The 11,279-nt window shown below is 39.2% G+C and overlaps 1 non-coding gene across 1 annotated transcript; it reads right to left on the bottom strand.

The window, feature by feature from the left end:
- Positions 1 to 397: 397 nt before the first annotated feature.
- Positions 398 to 506, bottom strand: LOC148566082 (small nucleolar RNA R71). Its single transcript, XR_015884504.1, has one exon. It is a non-coding gene; the product is annotated as a small nucleolar RNA R71 (small nucleolar RNA).
- Between the last annotated feature and the right edge of the window lie 10,773 nt (positions 507 to 11,279).

Here is an 11,279-nt window from a genome sequence, read left to right as displayed (position 1 = left end):
ATGGCAGCCAATGCTTGGAGGAGATGCAAGAAAGGTTCTTGGTGACTACACCATACCTACCTCTGACTTCTATGGCAGAAGTATCTCTATACCTGCCATTGGAGCAAATAACTTTGAGCTTAAGCCTCAGTTAGTCTCTCTTCTGCAACAGAATTGCAAGTTCCATGGACTTTTACTGGAAGATCCACACCAATTCTTGTTGGAATTCTTGCAAATTTGTGACACTATTAAGACCAATGGAGTGAATCCTAAGGTCTACAAACTTATGCTCTTTCCCTTTGCGGTTAGAGACAGGGCTAGGATATGGTTGGACTCTCAACCTAAAGAAAGCCTAGACTCTTGGGAGAAGTTAGTCAATGCTTTCTTGGCCAAATTCTTTCCTCCTCAGAAGATGATCAAAATCAGAGTGGAAGTTAAAACCTTCAGACAAAAAGAAGGTGAATCCCTCTATGAAGCTTGGGAAAGATACAAGCAACTAATCAGAAGGTATCCTCCTGACATGCTCTCAGAATGGTCTATCCTATGTACCTTCTATGATGGTCTTTTTGAGATGTCCAAAATATCATTGGACAGTTCTGCTGGTGGATCACTCCACTTGAAGAAAATGCCTGAAGAGGCAAAAGAACTCATTGAGATGGTTGCAAACAACCAATTCATGTACACCTCTGACAGAAATTCTGTAAACAATGGGGTCCCTCAGAAGAAAGGTGTTCCTGAAGTTGACATTCTGAATGTCATATTGGCTCAAAATAAGATATTGACCTAAGAGGTCAATATGATCTCTCAGTATTTGACTGGAATGCAAGCTACAGCTGGCAGCACTTAAGAAGCTTCATTTAAAGTAGAAGCTTATGATCCTAACCAACCCACTATAGAAGAGGTGAATTATATGGGAGAACCCTATTGAAACACCTACAATCCCTCATGGAGGAATCATCCTAACCTTTCATGGAAGGATCAACAGAAGCCTCAGCAAGGCTTCAACAATAATCAAGGTGGAAGAACCCAGAACAGGTTTAACAACAGACCACCATTTCCATCTTCTCAGGAACATATGGAGACCCCTAAGCAGAGCCTTTCTGACTTAGTTACTATAGTTTCCAACCTTTCTAAGACCACTTATAGTTTCATTACTGAAACAAGATCCTCCATAAAAAATTTGGAGGTACAAGTTGGTCAACTGAGCAAGACAATCCCTGAGACTCTTCCTGACACTCTTCCTAGTAATACTGAAGTAAACCCAAGAGAAGAGTGCAAGGCCATCACCACTGAGAATGATGCCAAATCTGGAGAAATTGAGATGGCATTGAACGCTAGTGAGGAAGACATCACTGGGCGTTCAACGCCTAAACAATTATCAAAGCTGGCATTGAACGCCAGTGAGGAAGCCCTCACTGGGCATTCAACGCCCAAACTGGCAGGGAATCTGGCGTTGAACGCCAGGAAGGAGGTCCCTTCTGGGCGTTCAACGCCCAACTTGGCAAAGGAACTGGCGTTGAACGCCAGTGAAGGGATGCATGATGGGCGTTCAATGCCCAAAGAACCACCAGAACTGGCGTTGAACACTAGTAGTGGCATACCTACTGAGTGTTTAACACCCACTAAATAAATACCTATCCAAGAATTAAAGGAAGCCAAGGCTTATGTAGAGACCATAGAGGTTCCCTTGCATGCACTCCTACAGTACATGAGTTCTGATAAATACTCATCCTCTAATGAGGATGAAGACGCTAGGGAAGAGCAAGTTGCTCGGTACCTAGGAGCTCTCATGAAGCTGAATGCCAAGCTGTTTGGCACAAAACCTTTGGAGGAAGAACCTCCAGTGCTTACCAAAGAACTCAATGCTTTGGTACAGCAGAAGCTACCTCAGAAGATTTTGGGTCCCAGACGCTTCCTAATTCCTTGCACCATAGGCACCATGACCTTTGAGATGGCTCTGTGTGACCTAGGGTCCAGTATAAACCTCATGCCACTCTCCGTAATGGAGAAGCTGGAAATCTTTGAGGTACAAGCTGCAAACATCTCACTAGAGATGGCAGACAAATCAATGAAAAAAGCATATGGCTTAGTAGATGATGTGTTGGTAAAGGTTGAAGACCTTTACATCCCTGCAAACTTCATAATCTTAGATACTGGGAAAGATGAGGATGAATCCATCATCCTTGGAAGACCTTTCTTAGCCACTGCCAATGCTATCATTGATGTAGCTAAGGGAGAACCAATTTTACAACTAGGGGAGGATCACATTCTGTTCAAGATGCCTCACCCCAACTCTCCCTCTGAAGAAAGCGAGATAACTGTACAACACTTAGTATTCCAACCATCTCTTTCAGTGCAGAGCTTTACTAAGCCCCCAAACACCAATTCTAAGTTTGGTGTTGGGCAGCCATCAACAAGCACTGAGAACAAAGGTACTAAGAAGAGAGTACCTAAAGGCTGGAGGGACAAGGAAGTCCCCACTGAAGACCTCTCACTTGGCATGAGAGTTGTCTTCACCAAGAAGCCAGTCATACCACATACAGTGAGTCGTGTCCTGTCTCTAGAGTATGTGGAGCTCATCCATGAGAAAACAGGAAGAAAGTTCACTGTAAGAGGCGAAATTTTGAGCCTATATAAATCTCCACAAGGAGCTAACCATCAAGCTAATGACGTTAAATAAGCGCTTGTTGGGAGGCAACCCAATCCTATTTAGTAACTTCTATTTATTTTAATTTCTTAAGTTTATTTTCTTTAAGTTATTTCTTTAGGTTCATGATCATGTGCAGCAGTCAGAACAGAGACAGAAAGGTTCAGCAATGAAAATAGAACACTCTGAATAGAGTGTCTTGCTGGCGTTGAACGCCAGGCAGGGAGCACTGGCTGGGCGTTCAACGCCCCAATTGGCAGCATAGCTGGCGTTGAACGCCAGCCAAGAGCATAGTGCTGGGAGTTCAACGCCCATGAAGAAGAGCAGGGAATCTGAATTCCCTAGATTTTCAGGACCAGTGGGTCCCACAACATCTTTACCTACCCACTTCTTTCCTCTTCTTTTTCACACTTTCCCAAACACTCTTCCCTATAAACCCTAGCCCAATCACATCCATATTACTTCCCCAAAACCATCATAACTCCCACTAACCCCCACCCACTTCAAAATCAAATTTCCCTCCCATTTACCCCACCCATGACTGAACCCTAACCTAGCCCACTCCTATAAATACCCCATATCACTAACCCTTCATACACACACTTTATACACCCTAAAGCCCCCTTGGCCGAATTCCTTCTCTCCTTCTATCTCCATCTATTTTCTTCTTTTTCTACTCCATTCTTCTCTTTTATTTATTTTTGCTCGGGGACGAGCAAAGATTTTAAGTTTGGTGTGGAAAAAGCATTGCTTTTTGCTTTCCATTACCACTTATGGCACCCAAGGTTGGAGAACCCTCTAAAAGGAGGAAAGAAAAGGCCGTAGCCACCACCTCTAAATCTTGGGAGATGAAGAGATTCATCACCAAAGCCCACCAAGACCACTTCTATGAAGTAGTGGTAGAGAAGAAGGTGATCCCTGAGGTCCCTTTTAGGCTTAAGAAGAATGAGTATCCAGAAATCCGAAGAGAGATCCGGAGAAGAGGTTGGGAAGTCCTAACTAATTCCATCCAAAAGGTTGGGATCTTAATGGTGCAAGAGTTCTATGCTAATGCATGTGTCATGAAAAACCATGACATGTGTGAACCCAAATCCCAAGAATGGGAGCACCATGGTCTGAGGGAGAATCTTGGACTTTAGTATGAAAAGTGTGAGGTTGGCATTTAACTTGCCTTTGATGCAAGGAGACCCACATCCTTACACTAGAAGAGTCAACTTTGATCAAAGACTGGATCAAGTGCTTTCAGACATCTGTGTGGAAGGAGCACAATGGAAAAAGGGATTCCCAATGCAAGCCTACTCAACTAAGAAGGCTTGACCTAAAGCCTGTAGCTAGAGGATGGTTGGAATTCATCCAACGCTCTATCATCCCTACTAGCAATCGGTCAGAAGTGACCATTAACAGAGCCATCATGATTCATTGCATCATGATTGGGAGTGAGGTGGAAGTACATGAGGTGATACCTCAAGAATTGTACAAGATAGCTAAAAAGCCTTCCACCAAAGCATGGTTGGCATTCCCTCACCTCATTTGTTACCTATGCAATTTTGCTGGAATTGTCATAGAGGGAGATATCTTCATGAGAAGGACAAGCCCATCACTAAAAGAAGGATGGAGCATACTAGAGAGCCAGCACATGAACCACAACATGAGCATGTGGAGCCGTCTCAACATGAGATCCCTGAGATGCCTCAAGGGATGTATTTTTCTCCTCAAAGCTATTGGGACCAATTGCATAATTCTCTTGGAGAATTGAACACTAATATGGAGCAGTTGAGGTTGGAGCATCAAGAGCATTCCACCACCCTCAATGAAATAAGAGAAGATCAAAGGGCTATGAGGGAAGAACAACAGAGACAAAGGCGTGACATTGAAGAGATCAAGCACTACATTGGATCCTCAAGAAGGAGTAGTAGCCGCCATCACTAAGGTGGATTCGTTCTCTTAGTCCCCTTCTCTTATGTTATTTTTCTGTTTTCTGTTATATTTTATTGTCTGTTCTCTTATTCTTGTTGCATGATCATCTATGTCTTAAAGTTATAAAATGTTCCATATATCTCTCACCTTACTTAAAAGAAAATTTTATTTGAAAAGAATTGAGAGATACATGAATTTCGAGTTCTATAATAAGAATAGTCAATTATTTTGATGTGGTGGCATTGCTTTTGTTTTCTGAATGTATGAAACAGGAAAAAGAAAAAGCATGTTGTAATAAAAGAAAAAAAGTATAATATATATATATATATATATATATATATATATATATATATATATATATATATATATATATATATATATATATATATATAAAGGGAGATAAAAAGCAGAAAAAGCCAATAGCTCTTTAAACCAAAAGGCAAGAGCAAGGATCCAAAGATCCAAAGAGTGTGTTTAAGAACTCTGGACACATCTACCTGGGGATTCTAGCAAAGCTGAATCACAATCCTAAGGGGTTTACCCAGTTAAGTGTCTGTGGCATTTATGTATCCGGTGGTAATACTGGAAAACAAATTGCTTAGGGTCACGGCCAAGACTCTAAAAAGATGTGTTCAAGAATGAAGAAGAACTAAACTAGGAGAGTCAATAATATCATCTGGATTCTAAGTTCCTAAAGATGCCAACACTTCTGAGTTTCAATGGATAGTGAGATGCCAAAACTATTCAAAAGCAAAAAGCTACTAAATTTCGCTCATCTAATTGAAACTGAGGTTCATTAGAAACTCTGAGATTTATTGTATCTTACTCTTCTTTTTATCCTACTTTGTTTTTAGTTGCTTGGGGACAAGCAACAGTTTAAGTTTGGTGTTGTGATGAGCGGATATTTTATACGCTTTTTGCCATCATTTTCATATAGTTTTTAGTATGTTTTGTTTAAGTTTTATGAATTTTTCATAGGTTTTAGTAAAAAATTCACATTTTTGGATTCTACTTTGATTTTGTGTATTTTTATACAATTTCAGGTATTTTCTGGTTGAAATTGAGGAGTTGGAGCAAAAGTCTGATTTAGAAGCAGAGAAAGCACTACAGATACTGTCAGGATCTGACCTCCTTGCACTCGAAAGAGCTTTTCTGGAGCTACAGAAGTTCAAATGGAGCGTTCTCAATGGCTATGAAAAGCTAACATCTAGGGCTTTCTGGCAATATATAATAATCTATACTTTGCTTCAGAATTAAAGGCCCAAAACTGGCATCCAACGCTAGACATCTGCCCTATTCTGGAGTCCAACGCCCAAGGGAGGAGAGGCCAGTGTCCAACGCCCAAGAACGTGCCCCTAGCCAGTGTTCAATGCCTTAGGACCCTCCTATCACGTGGCTTACTCTTTCGCTCAGCCCAAACACTCACCAAGTGGGTCCCAAAAGTGGATTTTCGCACTAAAAGACTGTTTTACTCTTCTTATGTAATCCTTAGTTATTAGTCTAGTATTTATTTGAGAACTTTCATACTTTTCAAAAACCTTTTTGACACTTTACATGTTTTACATTGTATTTTCTATCAGTATGAGTCTCTAAACCTCCTAGGTTAAGGCTAAGAGCTCTGCTGAGTTTTATGGATTAATAAAAGTATTACTGTTCAATCTTCATTCCGGGTTTGATTATCTATTCTAAGATGTATCTTCATTCTTCATCATCATGAATGTGTTGAACTGGCACAAGGTTATCTCATTCTACATGGGTTCAGAGTGAGTCTTTCATCGGACAATGATGAACCACTAGCTTGATTATACATCTCTTAGACAGCTAATCCATGACTTCGTTGGGACTTCTTGAGACATCAGTTCAGCCGAGGTATGGGGAGATTAGAGTCTTTGTGGTAGAGGCTAGAACCAAAGGCGCAACATTCTCTGATCCGGAAGATTCGACCTTGTCTGTGGCATTTTGAGTAGGATCATCAAGGGGAATGAACTGCAGGAGCTTCACCCTCAATCAGATTGGATCCACACTAACCCTAGGGTTCAGCACTGGAGGAGAATCGGCGACCTCTCAAGAAAGGCATTGATCACATATAGCCTACCATAGAAGAAGTCATTCACAGTTGGAGTAGATAGTAAGACCGAATTGATTCAGAAGAGCAAAACATCTCTGAAACTTTACCTATCTTCTTATCATTGCATTCACCATTAATTGAGTAACGTTATCTTTATTTTACTTTTATGCGTTTTAAACCACCAACCAACTTTTCTATCCACCTGACTAAAATCTACAAGATAACCATAGCTTGTTTCAAATCACAATCCTCGTGGGATCGACCCTGACTCACTCAGGTATTACTTGGACGACCCAATGCACTTGCCGGTTAAGTTGTGCGAAGTGTAATTCCGCGCACCAGAAATCTCAAAGGCATATGAATTATGTTTTGTGCATTTTTTCAAGCAGAAATAAATCTTATAGCATTTGCACTAGTCATGATAGACGATGTGGCAGGAGATGAACCATGCTCATATCATGAAGCAATTAATAGAAAGGAGTCAAAGCAGTCGCTAGCTACAATATATGAGGATATTAATCTCTTCACAATAATCAAATGGGGAGCTAATCGAACTTTTAAGGGAAAAAAAGTTATTAAATGCAAGTTTTTCTTCAAAAGAAAGAAAAGAATTTATGGTATTGAATCTCCTAGCAGTTCAAGGCAAGACTAATAGCAAAAGATAATACTTAGAAGGAAGGTTTTGACTTTATGAAATATTCTCTCTTATTGCAAAGCATAGTTTTATTCAAGTCTTGTTAGCTACTGTAATTACGTTTGATCTAGACCTCAAACATCTTGATATAATTAAAATATTATTCTGACTTGGGAGTTAGAGAAAATAACAATCTACATGAGTAAACTAGAATGACTCATAGATCTTAAGAAGAAAGTGTTAGCTCTAAAATGTCTCAAAATGAGTTTTAATGATGAATATAAGACCATATATAATTTAAAAATCCATTATTATACTACCTAACGTTTTCTCTTATGTGTCAATGAACTAAGAAATTTCTCCTTAAGTATTATAAGCAAAATAGGTAACTTCTAAATATGTGGAAGTTGAAACTTGAAAAAGAACAACTTTGAATCAAAGTAGATATAAACTACAAGAAAAAAGGCCTGCCGGCACACCTTTTTCTTGCCATGCTTTAAAAGCATAGCCAAAAATGGTTAACGGCCATGCTTTTACAAGGATGGCGATTGATTAGAGATTTGACCATAATTTTTCTTGTTGTAAGAAGCGGAATAACCCCTTTAATAAAATAATAATTTAACTGTCTGGAATAGGTTCGAAAATATAGAAATGATATTTTGAAAATAAATAGGTGAAATTTGAATTCAATGAATTTTTCTGAGTGGAAAAATGTATCTTTTGCAGAAAATTTCTGTAAAAATACGTACTGGTACTTAACCCGGCAGTATCGGCTCTCGTCTGTCCGGTGCCGCGTATTGAGAAAAAATAAGATTTTTAAAAAATTGACTTTTATTGTTTTGGAAAGACAAAAATAATTTAGAATCGAAAATCGAACACTAATTATAAAGGTTTGACCCGAAATTGGGTCAAACAGACCTAAAACGCTAATGGGTTGGACCAGACCCAAGTTGGACCAAAGCCCAACATATAAAAGCAAATTTTAATGAGCTTTTTGCTCATTTTCAGCACACACAAAGAAAAGGGGAGCTGATTTGAGAGAGAACAGAGGTGAGGGTTTGGTCACTATTCATGTATCACTTCCGGTGACCATAACTTGAGTTACGGTGCTCTGATTGACGAGCCATTTGCGGCCACGCGAAACTCTCGTCAAGCTCTTCATTTCTACTTAAACAAAGTGGTAAGATTTTCGAAATCTATGCTTCAGTTTCCATCCTTAACAGATGTGCATTTTTAGGTTTTATTTTTGAGTAGATTTGTGGTTTTAGTTGTTTAGGGGTGATCTAGCAGTGGAATATTGTTGAGTTTTTCCCCTACTATCTTTGGGTAAGGTAAATCTCTTCAATCTCTTGTAGTTTGATGTTTTGGGTTAGCCCTAGTAATGTTTTTGTATGTTATATGATGTTAGATTGAGGTTTGGTGTTTGTTGGAGTGAGCTTGATGGTTTTGGAGCTTTGAGATTGAACATTTTGAGTTGCGTGAAAATCGGCCAAGGTATGGTTTTGGTTTCCTTTATGTAATATGTAATGTTTCTGGACACTTAGGCTAGCGGCCTTTAAGATAGGTTTGAATGATGTGGTTGTATAATTATTTGTATGTGCATGTTATGCTTGATGATGGTTTGGATGGAGGTTGAATGAGGTTGCATGTGATATATATATATATATATATATATGTTGGTAAATGATGATTATTGATGAGTATGATGACTTTGATGACTTATAATGCTGGGTGTTGATGTTTGAAGATGAATGTTGATGATGATATTGATTATTGGTTATTGTGGTTCATGTTGAAAACAAATGATTGAGAAGAATTGATGAATTGATTGATGATAATGGGACTAATTGGATGAAAGATTTGATATATGTAACATTGATGATTGTTAGAAATGTTGAATGATGGTATGTTATTGAGGAACTTTGGTGTGAATTTAGGTTGAACTTGAAGTTTGATGAGGTGAGTATTAAATGATTTTGATAGTTAGGTAATTGATAAATGATTGGGGAGTGTCTATTGTGGATTTTGGGTTGTTTTGAGTATGTTTTGAGTTGGTTTGATTTTGAAGTTTTGAGTTGGTTTAGTTTGGCTTGATTTCTACAGCTTTAAGATTTTTCTAAGTTTATTACAGCATGCGTACGCGACCCAATACACACAACGTGGGCATTTCCTTTAGGTTGGAACACTCATGTACGCGAGCAGGTGCCGCGTACGCAGACACACATTTTTTTAACATGTGCGTACGCACGGTCTGCCGTGCGTACAAGCCCTGTTTTGCTGAAAAACATTTTTTTTCGTTTTCAATGGGTTCTCTAGCTTTCTAAACTTCTTTATCTACTGTTTAATATTGATAACTAGTAATTAGGCTTTAAGACTAATAGAGATGGGTTAGTGAACTAAATTGGTAATTTATACATGAGTTTAGAAGACGGTGACTTAGGCCTAGTATGTCAGTTGGATGGAGTTGTCATGTGAATTGATGGGGAGCCAAGTTGATTAGGAACTTGTGATATTGAGGCTGGATGATGAGATTGATCATATGATTGTGATATGTATTGTTCTCCGTCGTAGGGACTGTGGCAGTCTCCTGCCTACGTTCGGATGTGAGGGCTATGGCAATCTTTTGCTCACATGACATGCATTATTTTGGTAAGTCGCTATGCGCCTCGGGAAAGGACTGTGGCAGTCTCCCGCTTGTCGAGGTAGCGGTGCTGGCGTAGGGGTCGAGGCAGTCTCCCGCCTACGTTGAGATGTGAGGACTGAGGCAGTCTCCCACTCACATAACCTTTCTGCCGCAAGAGTGAACTTGGGCACTATTACTCGACAGAGTGTATCGGACACTATATCCACGGGTCAATAGTGTGCAGGCACTATATCCCTGGCATCGCAGAGAGGCGACATACCCGGAGATGTGTCAGGTTGGCATTTTGAACCAACAAGTGATATCACGAGCCAAATAGGATAGATATTCATCATATGCATCTTTTATATGCTTGTTTGCTTTAATTACTTGAGTTATGCCTATTTGAATAATATGTCTAAATGCTAGTTGATTTACCTGTTATACATGAGTACTATTTGTGCTTTACTTGTTTGCATTAAATGTGTTTTACTGGCGTTAAGGAGGATCGGAAGGCGGTGGCGATGGGATCGCACGGAGGTTAGGTTGGCAAAGGCTATGGGATACAGCGGTGTGATTGGTATTAGTTAGAAATCCCCTAAGTTTAGATAACCTATTTATGGTTTATCGTTTAATTTATTTATTTCGTTAAGCTTGAATATCTGTATTCGATGTGAAGTTCTAGGATTGCCTTTGGCGTCCCGGAACCTTATATCTTACATATTGGGTACTGTTACTATATTGAGAACCTCCGGTTCTTATACCATATGTTGTTGTTTTTTTTCATATGCATGTCGTAACCCACTTCGGTGAGTTGCGAGATGGTGACGGAGTGGAGGATCTTATGCTCTCTTTTGTATTTTTATTATTTGTTGTAGTGCTTTCTCTCAACTTTTTATTTTAGACTTTATGGCCTTAGAGGCTTGATTTGAGAGATAAGTTGTATAAGCTATTTTAAACTTCCAAAACTCTTTTGTATTTCAGTTTGACTAGCCGGCCTAAACTCCACAGGCTGTGACTAGTCCTCTTTTTGGTATATATATCTTGTTAATTTAATTATTACCTTGTGTATCTTAGAGCTATCTACAAAGTTTTATATGTATTATGTCTTGTTCTGTTCGTACCTACGCTTAGTCAATCGTTTGAACACTTCACGCTTTGTAATTCCGCTTTTTGCAACTTTGAGTTTTATTCCTTCTTCTGCCTTCTAGTTATATAAATTCTTGGATATATATTATATATTATAAGCTTTAGAACTGTCGTTGCACTTTGTTATCCTTCTTTTTACGGCTAAAGGTAAGGCTTAGGGTAACGGGGTGTTACACTTGTCATGCTTTAAAAGCGTGGCCATAGAAAAAAACAAGCACCCTTTTATGAAAGTGGCAACTGATTCGTAATTTGGCCAAGCTTTTTT

The sequence above is a fragment of the Arachis ipaensis genome, chromosome B5, assembly GCF_059453495.1.
Source record: "Arachis ipaensis isolate K30076 ecotype BB chromosome B5, ASM5945349v1, whole genome shotgun sequence".
NCBI classification, from domain to species: Eukaryota; Viridiplantae; Streptophyta; class Magnoliopsida; order Fabales; family Fabaceae; genus Arachis; species Arachis ipaensis.
The sequence above is the reverse complement of the archived record's forward strand: the minus strand, read 5'-3'. Positions and strand labels throughout refer to the sequence as shown.